The sequence below is a fragment of the Typopeltis vanoorti genome, chromosome 17 (genome assembly GCF_054136105.1).
Source record: "Typopeltis vanoorti isolate ZY-2024b chromosome 17, IOZ_Tvanoo_1.0, whole genome shotgun sequence".
In the NCBI taxonomy this organism is placed as follows: domain Eukaryota; kingdom Metazoa; phylum Arthropoda; class Arachnida; order Uropygi; family Thelyphonidae; genus Typopeltis; species Typopeltis vanoorti.
The window spans coordinates 90737158-90750278 of NC_143565.1; the positions used below are offsets into that span (position 1 = coordinate 90737158).

Consider the following 13121-nt stretch of genomic DNA (forward strand, 5'->3'; position numbering starts at 1 on the left):
AAAAAAAACAACTCCATAATTTTTTCATTACTATCTTATACATAAAGGCAATTAAATTCTCGTTTTTATCTATTACACAAGAAATGACTGATCTTATGAAGGAACATTCCAATAGGCTGCTTGCAGTGGAGAAGGGAGATGACCACAAACCAAATGGCCCCGGTTACTCATAATGCACAGCATACTTGCTTTTGAATGTATATTGCCATGCATTATGGAAGAGGTCAGAATGGATGGTTTCAACCTTTATCAAAGTCTCATCAACAGAAGCCAGCCTGCAGATAAGCTAAGTCATATTTCCAAAAACAAGTAGGAAAATGTTGTATCGCTATAAAATATTCTAGATATGGGAGAGTTGTAAGTTTTATCATTTGGTTACAAAATAAATTACACTTAACGAGAAATAAATATCGCATTATATCATATCTTATTCTTCCTGCTATACATCAATGTTCTTCTCTTTCCCACACATTCAATCCTATTCATAGGTTTGCAGATGACAGTACTTTCCACTCCGCTTTTTCATTTTCAAAACCTTGTAGTGATCACATAACACACACATCAAGATCTTCTTTAAGCAGTCTTAAACACTAATCACCTTTCCATTCTCAAGTGGGTGAGGATAACCTGATGAATTTTAATGCCACCAAAACAGAGTCCTGTCTCATTTCTAGGAAGAAAGAAAGATGATGTCAATCTCTCCTTCACCTTTGACAATAATCCTCTTACCAACCAGGACCCGTGTTCTCTCCGGGTAACTCTCACATCTAATCTATCCTGGAATAAATATATCAAGTCCATGCCTTTCTCAGCCTCCAAAAAACTTGGCACTTTTTTCCACTCCAAAGATTACTTCTCTTCTGCTCAACCCCCATGACACTTTATAAAGCTCAAATCTACCTAAACTTAGAATATTGTTCCCACACTTAAGTGGTTTTAAGGGGGAACAATTGTTGAGGTAACTGTTCATAGTATGAGTTAATCCTCAGGGTTTTTTTTTTTTTTTTTTTTTTTTAAAGACATAATTAAACTGCATTATAAAAGCAGCTTTTTTTTTTCTTCTTGTTGTTGTATTGCTGCTATTGTTTTAACAAGTTCAAATAAACAACAGTGTATGCAATATATATCCAATCTTCTGATGATTAATTGCAATGTGATATACACATACCAACCACTGAATGAAAAACCTTTATGCTTTAAATGTCACTTATGTAGCTTAGATATTCCAAATACTTGGTCATATCAATGTGATCTAGGCAATTATTTAAGAATGCTGCAAGTCAGTAATCTTCAATAGTGCTAATCACAATGAGAAAAACAAAGGATCTTTCAGAGCTTGATAAAGAGTGTATTTATTGTGGGTGTTGTCAGGATGGAACCATGATTTTTAAAACAGCAGAGCTGACTGGTTTCTCAAAAGGTGAGATATACAGAATGTTTAAACAGGGGGAAAATAATCCACTTTGCTTGTCTAAGAGGTTGTGAATATCAGAATTGGGAATTGGACAATGAGACTTATTTCTGCCTATTGTCCCACAGAAGGTTCCACTAACAGTGAAGTGGAGGAATTTTTTGAGTCTTAAGAGCAGGGGTCGGCAAACTTTTAATACCACTGATTCCCTTCATGGAATCCTTGATCGCTCACTGATCCCCATCATGTTAAATAAATGAATAAATGTTATCAATAAAAATTTTTTCAATTTAAAAATAATAATTCCTTCACCCTTTTACTTTATTGTTTCTCAATAAGAAATGTTTAAAGAAATTTAAAGAAAATATTTATAAAGAACATTAAAAATTAAACTTCATTTAGAACTCTACACATTTACCGACCCTTTCGACCCCCCCCCCCCCAGGAGTCGATACCGATCACTTTGCCGACATCTGCTTTAGAGAAATCAAATGACACAATGAAAATGGAAATGTTGGTTCTTGTTAAGGATCTACATACCAGAGTAGGAAATGATTGTCAGACATACAAAAATATTTTGGGAAAATTTAAAGAAAAGAACAAAGCTAATAATAATGGCAAATAGCTGTTGGATTTCTGCTCAGGACATGGATTGGTTATTACTAACACCATGTTCCAACATAAAAATGTGAACAAATTCACATGGAGAGAGGACACAAGGATTAAGAAAAGTCTCATTGAATATGCTATTGTCGATAGTGATGTTTTCTCCCTGGTGAAGGGCATCTGAGTGTACAGAGGATTTGAAATTGGAAGAGATCACCATTTAGTCTTGAGTGGAATAAAACTGAATTTCATATTGAAAAGAATAACATGTAAGAAAGGTTTAAAGCAAATAAAAGTTGAGCAGCTCTCAGATGTCAACTGTAGACTAAAGTACACAAAGATTATTGAAGAAAAATGAAAGAGTTTGAGAACAGGAATCAAATCTTGGAGATTCAATGGCAAACTCTGAAGAAAACATTGATTGATTCTGCCAGAGAGGCATGTGGTGAGGTTGTCTGCAAGGATAAAAAAAATCAGAACTCCCTGGTGGACACAGGAAGTTAAAGAGGCAGTGAAGGAAAAGAAGAAAGCATATCAAAATTTCCTGTCAAATAAGTCAGCTTGTGCTCTTAGAGAATACAGAGACAAATGCAAGAATGCTAAACACTGTGTAAAACTAGCTAAACAAAAGTCTTTGGCAAGAATATAGAAAATAAATATCAACAAGGTGGCAAAATATTCTGGAGGTTGTTGAAGAAGCTTAGGAATGGAGGAAAGAGTGCTATAAAAGGAATTAGAGATGATAAAGGTGACATAAAAACTGGAGAAAAAGATATCCTTGAAGTATGGAGTACTTACTTTTGAAAAACTGCTAAATGAAACAAGCAGTGGTGACAGCACAGTGGTAAAAAACACTGATCAGGCATGCAGGCAGGAATACATATCCATACTTGAAGTAGAAAAAGCCATCAAAGGCTTGAAATGTGGAAAGGCTGGAGTAGATGATATTCAACCAGAAATGTCGAAGTATGGTGGTATAAGAGTCTTACAGTGGCTGCACTGCATAGTTCAGAAAGCCTGGACAGAGGGATGAATTCCTGATGGTTGGAGTAAAGCTCTCATAGTACCCATATATAAAAAGGGAAATAAAACTGAATGTGAGAATTACAGAGGTATTTCACTACTGAGTGTTCCTGGCAAGATCTATGCAAGTATACTTGAGAAATGGTTGAGAAGAATGTGGAAGAAAAGCTTGGTGAAGAACAAGCTGCATTCAGGCCAAAGAGGCTGTCAGGATCAGATCTTCACTTTACGACAAATAGTCGAGAAAGCATAGGAATATAACAAAGATCGGTATTTTAAGTTTTGTCGATTTGGAAAAGGCATATGACAAGGTGCAAAAAGAGAGAAGCTATTCAATACGCTGCAGGTATATGGTGTCAATGGGGCATTATATCAAGCAATACTTAGTCTTTATTTGAGTTGCAAGTCAGCAGTTAGAATTGAAGGAAGTACAGGAAGATGGTTTAATGTTAAATCTGGTGTGAGACAAGGATGTACATTATCCCCTCTGTTATTCAGTATCTATATGGATCACATTATGAAGGAAAGTGGTATTAAACATGATATCAAAATTGGAGATGTTAATGTCTGCTCTTTGCCTTTATGCGGATGATGTTATACTTCTAAATAAATCCGCTACAAGTCTGCAAGATTATCTGACTAAATTGAATAGCTGTTGTAATAGATATGGTATGAAGGTCAGCAATAAAAAAACAAAGACAATGAAAATAGGCAGAATCATTGAAAATGTCAACTGTGTTGTGAATGGAGAACCTGTGGAACATGTAAAACATTTCAGCTACTTAGGCACGATTTTTACTGAAGATGGTACATTAAATATAGAAATAGACAACAGAATTAGCAAAGCTGGTATGGTGGGAAGTCAACTGAATAAATTCATATGGAATAAGAGAGAAATTAGTCGGAACACTAAATTAGCTGTATACAAGACAGTGTTCAAACCAGTTTTAACTTATGGATCTGAGAGCTGGGTCAGAAGTAAAACACTTGACCAAAGACTAGAGACCGCAGATACGAGAGTCCTGAGAAAGATTAGAGGCATGAACAGATGGCATCAATGGCAATATCATATTAAAAACGAGGATATTACTAAAGAACTTGACATTGTCAGCATCCAGGAATGCATTAGCAGAGCTAATCTCAGGTGGTATGGTCACTTAAAGAGAATGGGCGAGGAAAGATTAGCAAAACAAGTGTTCTCTGCCAGGTTGGCAGGAAAATGACCCAGAGGAAGACCAAGATATAGATGGATTGATACGGTACAAAGTGCCTTAGACGATAGAAATATAAGATCTGATAATGTTGGAGTTTTGACAAGTAACAGACTGATTTGGAGGAAAATTGTAGATAGGAAGTTAGTAATGATATAATTTTTTCATGTAGTACTATCATATCCTGTACACCTCTTGTGGGTACATGGCAGGAATTTGATGATGATGATATGGCATGCTGAGAGAGCAACACTGCTTAAATGGTTAAGTCAATGCATCAGTTAGGTGTGATGTAGAAGATAGTCCTAACTTGTAAGAGTTATTATCCTGCTTTAAAAAGTCTATAAGAACATGTATTTGGACTATGTATTCAGGTATAGTCACTTGCTTTCTATGGAAATGGTCAAAAAGATTCAGCAGTGGATAATCAAAGGATATCTGCTCTAGGGAACTGCAGATATGAGAAAAGAGTGAGTGAAGGTGGTCTTCAAAATTTGAGAAATAGACAGATAGCATATATGACAGAGATGGTTAAGTTGGTAAGAGGATCTTACAGTATACACAAGTGACATTTTACAGTTTATGGTTGGTGGGGAGGAAGAATGTGAGGTCATCTCTCAAGATGTGATATCAAATTCTCTTAAAACTCCTGGTATCCAGCACCATCACCAATAGTAAAAAGGTCACTGGACTTCTAGCATTTCATATATTATTCTGTATTTTTGATGAAAATATGGAGACAAACTATGATGTACATTATAACTTTCGATGAGGAACTTCAAATCTTCTGATTTCAAAAAACATTATGCTAATTATCACATTAATGACATAAGTTATGGATGAATTTCTTTGTTAAAAACAGAATACACATCATCATAAAATTTTTGACATGTATCCTCAAGAGGTGTACAGATATTATGATACTACTACATGAAAAATTTACATCATTACTAACTTCCTATCAACAATTTTCCTCCAAATCAATCTGTTATCTGTCAAGAATCCAACATTATCAGATCTTATATTTCTGTTATTTATGGCACTTTTGACTATATCAATCCAACTATATCTTGGTCTTCCTCAGGGTCTTTTTCCAGACAACCTAGCAGAGAACACTTATTTTGCTAATCTTTTCTCTGCCATTCTGTTTAAGAACAATACCACCTGAGACTCAGCTGACACATTCCTGGAAATGCTGACAATGTATTTCCTCATATCCTCATTTTTAATATGATATTGCCAGTGATGCCATCTGTTCATGCCCCTAATCTTTCTCAGTAGTCAAACATATGTGGTCTGTAGTCTATGGTCAAGTGTTTTATTTCTAACTAAGGTCTCAGATCCATAAGTTAAAATTGGTTTGAACTTTGTCTTATATGCAGTTAGTTTAGTATTTTGACTAATTTTTTTCTTATTTCATATAAATTTATTCAGTTGATTTCCTGCAATACCAGCTTTGTTTGATTCTGTTGTCTATTTCCATATTTAATTTACATCTTCACTAAAAATTGTGCCTAGGTAGCTGAAATGTTTTACTTGTTCTATAGGTTCTCCATTCACAATGCAGTTGATATTTTCAATGCTTCTGCCTATTTTCATTGTCTTATTATTGCTGACCTTGATACCATATCTATTACAACAGCTATTCAATTTAGTCGGGGAATCTTGCAAACTTCTAGCAATTTTTCAAAGTAATTACTCCATACTTCAAGGATATCTTTTTCTCCCGTTTCCATGTCACCTTTATCATCTCTAACTCCTTTTACAGCACTCTTTCCTCCATTTCTAAGTTTCTGCAACAACCTCCAGAATATTTTGCCACCTTCTTGATATTTATTTTCGATGTTCTTATCAAAGTCCTCCCACGACTTTTGTTTAGCTAGTTTTACACAGTGTTTAGTGTTTAGCTTTCTTACATTTGTCTCTGTATTCTCTAAGAGAACCAGCTGACTTATTTGCTAGGAACTTTCTATATGCTTTCTTCTGTTCCTTCACTGCCTGGTTAACTTCCTATGTCCATCATGGAGTTCTGATTTTTCTATCCTTGCAGACAACCTCATCACATTCTTCTCTGGCTGAATCAAACAATGTTTTCTTCAGTATTTGCCACTGAATAGCAAAGTTTGATTCTTTGCGATTCAGTGCATTATAAAAATACACAAACATTATATAGTTCTTGAATAATGTTTGTGTATTTTAGTCTACAGTATTTGAGAGCTGCTTAACTTAATTTTAGCTTTAAACTTTAACTTAAAACTTAACTTTAAAACTTTCTTGCATGTTCTTCTTTTCAATATGAAATTCAATTTTATCCTGCTCTTGTGAATTTAAATATGTAGTTTTAATATTTATGCATATGAATATAATTTACTTTTTATTGCAAAAGATTGATATCCTTGATATTTGCTTATATAAAAATTACAGCTCTTTCAAAATAAAAAGAAAACAATAATTTGATATTTGCTTGCATATGGTGTGGATACATTTTACGTCAGAAATTATTGTGGCAAATTGCAAAAAAAAATTAGTCTCTTGTTCAAGAGGAGATGGTTGGCATGTAGTGAGCTGAGGGAGAAAAAAAAAGGAGGGGGGATCCATCCTTCGATGAGTCAATAATAATCTTGTTATTAATATCATCATCATCAAATATCACATAGCCTTAGAGAAGACACTGTTTTTGTCAGGAACACACAATTAAGAGTCAGCTTAAACAAACAAAAAAAAAAAAAAAAAAAAAAATTGAATACAAGCACCATCTAGACAAAAATAGGGGCTAAAAAAAAGAGGAATACTAAATCAATGTAACTGAAGTTAAAAACCAAACAGGAGTACAACTTGATGCAGTAAATAACGATATATAATAAAGCAAGAGAGAGATAAATAAGGTAAAGGAGGAAGCAACTACAGTATTCATACTAAACTTAAGATATAACTTCTCAAATGGAGTTTGTTTTCAAATAGATCAATGTGGATAAAGATAACAGGAAACTGGACATTATACTTATTTATGCTATAGTTCCATAGAAGGTTTCAGTAATGGAAAAGTAAAGGACTCAAATAATTAAAAAGGTTAAACAAAAAAGAATCAGAATTAAAAAGTTATATGGAAAAGGCAGAGAAAAGGAAAAGATTAATAATGAAAACCTGCTTGTGCTCTCACCACATGAATTTATGTGGCAAGAACAATACAAAACATATACCTACACTAGTGGCCAAAATTGTGGAAACCTTTTGGAAAAAGTGTATTTTTGAGGTATGATGGCTCATTACACCACTTTTTTTTTTTTGGTGTAATACCATAAAATTATATATCAATGGTCCGCGTGGTTAGCCTAGTGGATGTGCGCTTCGCAACCATATGACTGGTGAAGGAGTGTCCCAGGTTCTATTCCCATCGAAGACATGAGGAATTTGAGGATCTTCCTCAGCCATAGCCAAGTTAGCCAGTCTTAGGCGCGGGCAGTAGGGTTTTTTCAGCTAGTTCATCTGGCGTTTTTCATCCCGCAAGCAGGCAAACCGGCCCCATGAACACATGCAGATCTACAGCCATAAATACTTAACCCCCACGAGGGAGCTCAACTTGCCCCAATAGGAACTAGGGAGAAAAAGGGAGGAAGCTCCATACGAATAAATAAATAATTATATATCAATGGAAAGATAATTTAATCAACAATGTAATGCAATAAAGTTTATTCAATTATCTGTATTCTATGAAACGTTATAGCCAAATAACCAGAAAAAAGAAGCACAACTTGCTTAGGTCGATATGAAATAGCTTTCCTTCATTTGAATGTAGCCAATGAGCAAGAGAGCCAATCAGGTGTCATCTTGTTTTGGCAATGAGCCAATAAGGTCACAGTAGGATTCAGCTATTGATGTCATGTATTGGAGCTGAGATGAGGACATTTGTCAGTGTGTTATGTGATTGCTATCAAGTTGGGTTTTTTTTTTTTTTTTTTTTGTGTGTGTGTGTGTGTGTGTGTGTTCTTTCATGTAGTGAACTTGTAAAACGTAATAAAATTAAAGAAATGCCGCAAAGAGTTGACTGGTTACCCAGAAAATAATAAAAGTGATGTAAAATAGTACTATTAGGTGAACAAGGCTACAGTTATGAAGAAATCAGAAGAAAAATTGGTGGAAACTTAACAAAAGGTGGCATTTCTAAATTTTTGAAGAGGTATAAGGAGACTCAGTCACTACAAAACCAGACTGGTAAAGGCAGGAAAAGGTGCACAACAGCAGTCTGTGAGTAGGTGACAGAAGAAAATCATCTGGGTGTACACAAGATGAAATTGCGCAATACAATGTGAAGCTGAGTGTAAGGACTGTTCAGCGCAGACTGCAGGAATTTGGTCTAAATGCTAGAATTCCACGAAAAAGGCCATTTTTATCTCTCAAAACAAAGGTTGAAAAGATTAAAATGGGCTAAAACTCATGTTAACTGGACAGCAGAACAATGGGACAGTGTTATTTGGAGTGATGAGACCAAAATCTCCGTTTGGTAGTGATGGCATAAAATACGTAAGGAGAAGAATCGGAGAAGATTTGCATCCTGATTGCATTACACCCGGTGGTGAGCTATAAGGGGCTCGTCTGAGCCCTTTGTTAAATTTTTCTCAAATTTGCGAGTCCCTTGTTCTTCTTGTTTACTTCTTTTTTTTTTCAAAAAAAAAAAAAAACAATTTTTTTAAAATATATCAAGGAACAAACCAAGAGGTATGAGACTGAGCAGAAGTAAGACAGAGTATATGTGTTGCACAGTGGGCAGCAGCCAGGAGACAGATCTGGAGCTGGAAGGAAATGTCATCAGGAAGGTGAAGAACTTTAGATACTTAGGTTCAACAGTGGAAGAAGATGGAGGAGCTGAGCAGGAAGTGGGATGCAGGATACAAGCGGGTTGGAGGAACTGGAGGGAGCTGGCTGGAGTGTTATGTGATAAGAGGGTGTCGATCAATCTGAAAGGCAAAATCTATAGGACAGTAGTGAGGCCAACTATGACATATGCTATAGAAAATTGGCCATGAGGAAAAATAACATAAGCAGGATGAACAGAGATGAGAATGCTTAGGTGGATGTGCGGTGTGACCAGAATGGATCATCTGAGAAATGACTATGCGAGGGGAACAGTGAAAGTTACGAACTTAGGAGCGAGGATACAGGAGGCAAGGTTGAGATGGTTTGGTCATGTGCTGAGGAGGGAGGACGAATATGTGGGAAGAAGGGTCATGCAGATGGATGTGTAAAGAAGGAAAAAGCGTGGGCAGCCAAAGAAAAGATTGAGGGAGCTAGAAGAAGAGGACTTGAGGATGAAGAACTTGGATGTGGTGACAGCCCAAGACAGGAGGATGTGGAGGAGACTCATTATCAACAGTGACCCCAACTTAAGTGAGAGAAGCTGCAGAAGAAGAAGAATATCAAGGAACAAACTCATACGGTAACCTAACAAAGTGATTTTATTAAATAAAATATAGTTACTGTTACTACCATTTTACAAATAAGAATTCGCTTTTGGTAATCACATATAAATAAACAGGACTATAAAATAATGCCCCTTGATTGGTACCATTGATTATCACTTGAAGTATAAAAACAAAAGAGAAATATAACGTATTTCTATATTATTGTGTTCAGTTAATATTTATTTATTATTTAGATTGTTTGTCATAAAAACTTCTAGCGCAAACAAAACAAATTTATTTTGTTTATAAAATATGCAGACTATTGCATATGTGCGATTATAAAAGATTTCATTCTTATTATATTTTGATAGTTAAAAAATGTTTTTCTTATGTAAGATAAATTAACACAGATGATTGTGTGCAAATATTTCATGTTCAGATCATGAAATATTTGTTTAAAAATGATAGCATTTACAGATTAATTGTCCCCTCATACTTTTTGATTAAGGAGTACACAAGCTGTATTAATAAAAGTTTTTGTGTGGAATACGGCTTTCTTTTGCTCGACGATGCGAGCTCTTTGTTAAAATTTCCATAGCTCGCCACTGATTACACCTACCGTAAAACACCCACTTAATGTTATGATCTGGGGTTGTATGACATCAAAAGGTGTGGGCAGAATTTGCATGATTAATGGGAATATAAATGCCCAAAAATACATAAATGAAATACTTGAGCCCAAACTAAAGCCTTCCGCATGTGATTTTTTCCAAGATAACGAAGCAATTATATTTCAACAGGATTCAGCTCCATGTCATGTTGCTGCTGTGTGCAAAAAGTGGTTTCAAGTTAATCATATTCCACTGCTGGAATGGCCTGGGAATAGCCCAGACCTTAACCCAATCGAAAATCTATGGAGCCGACTAAAGAAACTTGTTAGTCAGAAGCAACCCACCAATAAAACCCAATTAATAGAAGCAATAATTCAATCTTGGTTTCATATTATAACAGCTGCAGAATTAAAAAACTTGGTTCACTCCATGGGAAGGCGTTGTAAGGCCGTAATTAATGCTAAAGGTTACCCAACTAAGTATTAACTCACATTGTGAGAATTTTTGTATATCTCATTTTTTCTATGTGTTTCACTTTACTTTATAACTGCTGTTCTAATAAAAAGTCCTTCATAAAAGTTATTGCATTACATTCTTGATTAAATTATTTTTCCATTGATAGATAATTATATGGTATTACACACAAAAAAATGATGTTATGAGCCATCAAACCTCAAAAATACACTTTTTCAAAAAGATTTCCATAATTTTGGCCACTAGTGTATGGTCTCCAATGTACTAGCATTTACAGAAATTTGAAGAAGCTAGGTACTGACCAAGATAAGAGTAACAGGCAGAAAGGAAAATAAAACATACAATAGAATTACAAAGAGATGCGAGTTGGCAAAAAAAAAAAAAAAAAAAAAAAAAAAAAAAAAAAAAAAAAGGGGGGGGGGGACATAAGGTGTGGAGTGGGAAAATAGGAAGTTCCTTGTCAGTAATTGGGCATACAGTAAACCCTTGCCGAACGCAGGGAGTTACGTCATTAATACATTGCACGCATGGCAAAATCGCGTTCCGCAAAAGTTAACTTTCTATGAAAAAAAATGTGTTAGGTATAGTTCAAATTAAGAAAGTATGTATGCATAATTTAAACTAACCTAAATATTGTAGTAATTAAAAGGGAAAAATGAAACAAATATTAATTGAAAGGATTTTTATTACTGCTTAATAAGTAGGTACATGATACAATTTATTTTTTTAAAAAGCTAGTGATTTTTGCTTGGGACAATGACTGACGCAACTCTTTAAAAGTTTCATGGTAAGGAGAGCAGAGTTTTTCAATGCCTTTCATAAAGTGTCCTCTTCTTTCTTCATTTGGGTCAATCTTCATTGCAAAATCAGACAGTTCCTGTGCCTTTTTTAACAATTCGTTTAACCTCTTGTAAGTTAAAGGCACTTTATCTTCTTCTTCACTATCGCTGCTTTCACTGTCGGCTGGTGTTACAAGATCATCCAATTCTTCATTCATCATTTCTCAATCGTCATTCTTGATTAATTCTTTGACTTCTCCTTCTTCCATATCTGAAAATCCTTTGCCGCCAATTGCTTTTGCAATTTGTACAATTTCTTTGGCTTCATTTTCAATCGATGGAAATCCTTTAAAATTGTTGACAACTTCTGGCCAGAGCTGATGCCAGCAAGCATTCAATGTTGATGAATTCACTTGTTTACATGCGAGTTTAATCATTTCTATGCAGTGGCTTATGTTGAATCACTTCCAAAATGCCATTAATGTGTCGTGCTTTCCTTCGTCTAGTGCTTTATTTGCAGAGGTGTAAACATGCCTGACATAATAGGCTTTGAATGTTTTTATGATCCCTTGATCCATTAGTTGGATTAAGGAAGTGGTGTTAGGTGGGAGGAATAAAACCTCTACATTTGGATGCAATGTTGTGAGGGCTTCAGCATCGTGTCCTGGAGCATTATTGAGAATTAGGAGAACTTTAAAGCACAGGTTTTGCTGTTCTTAGTAATGTTTGACTTCTTTAATGAATGAATTTTCAAACCAGTTATTAAAGAGGGTTTTTGTTACCCAAGCTTTTCTATTCCACTTCCACATAATGGGCAATTGCTCAGAATTTTTTCCCTGCAATGATGAGGCGTTTTAGACCGATAAATGAGCAGAGGCTTGCACTTGAAGACGCCTGATGCATTTCCACAAAAAAGCAAAGTGAGTCTATCCTTAAAAGCGTAAAAACCTAGGGCAACCTTTTGTGTCTTTGTGATGTAGGTTCATTGTCCCATTCGCTTATAAAATAGGCCCGTCTCATCTGCATTGAAAACTTGTTGCAGAACGTAATCCCTCTCTTCAATGAATTTCAAAAATTGGTGTTTGAATTTCTCTGCTGCTTCTTTATCTGCAGAGCCAGCTTCTCCCTGAAGCTTTACATTGTGCAAATTAAAACGAACATAACCCCTCTCTTCAATGAAAGTGTGAAGCAGTAACTGTCATATTTCATTTTCAGAGTAGGGTCTTCCCCCCCCCCTTCTTTGACATGCAGTGTGGGTGATGGACTTACTAGACATACAATATTTAACATGCGCAGTTATCATTTTTCAACTAGGAAGTCGGTTTTTGCTCTATTTGAGAGTACAGCAATAAAAAAAAAAGTATTTCACAAGCTGGCTGCTAGACACTGCACAGACCAAATTCAGTGGCAACAAATCTGTTGGAAGCTTCCCATCAGCTCTCAAATAAGCATGCTGCCGACAAATCGTGCTTGGAAGGAGACCAAGTTTTAGTTGTATGTGAAGGAAATGTCAGAGGCTACACTTAGACTGGAGTCTGGGCACTCCCTGTGTGTTGAGCTGTGTACAAAAGTCCCTCACCTCAGCTGCATGCCCTTGCTCTTTATGT

General features: G+C 35.4%; 1 protein-coding gene across 4 annotated transcripts in view; it reads right to left on the reverse strand.

Moving 5' to 3' along the window:
- The window catches only part of LOC150097621 (metastasis-associated protein MTA3-like), a 474620-nt gene that overhangs the window by 185716 nt on the left and 275783 nt on the right, over window positions 1–13121 (reverse strand). The window lies entirely within an intron of this gene.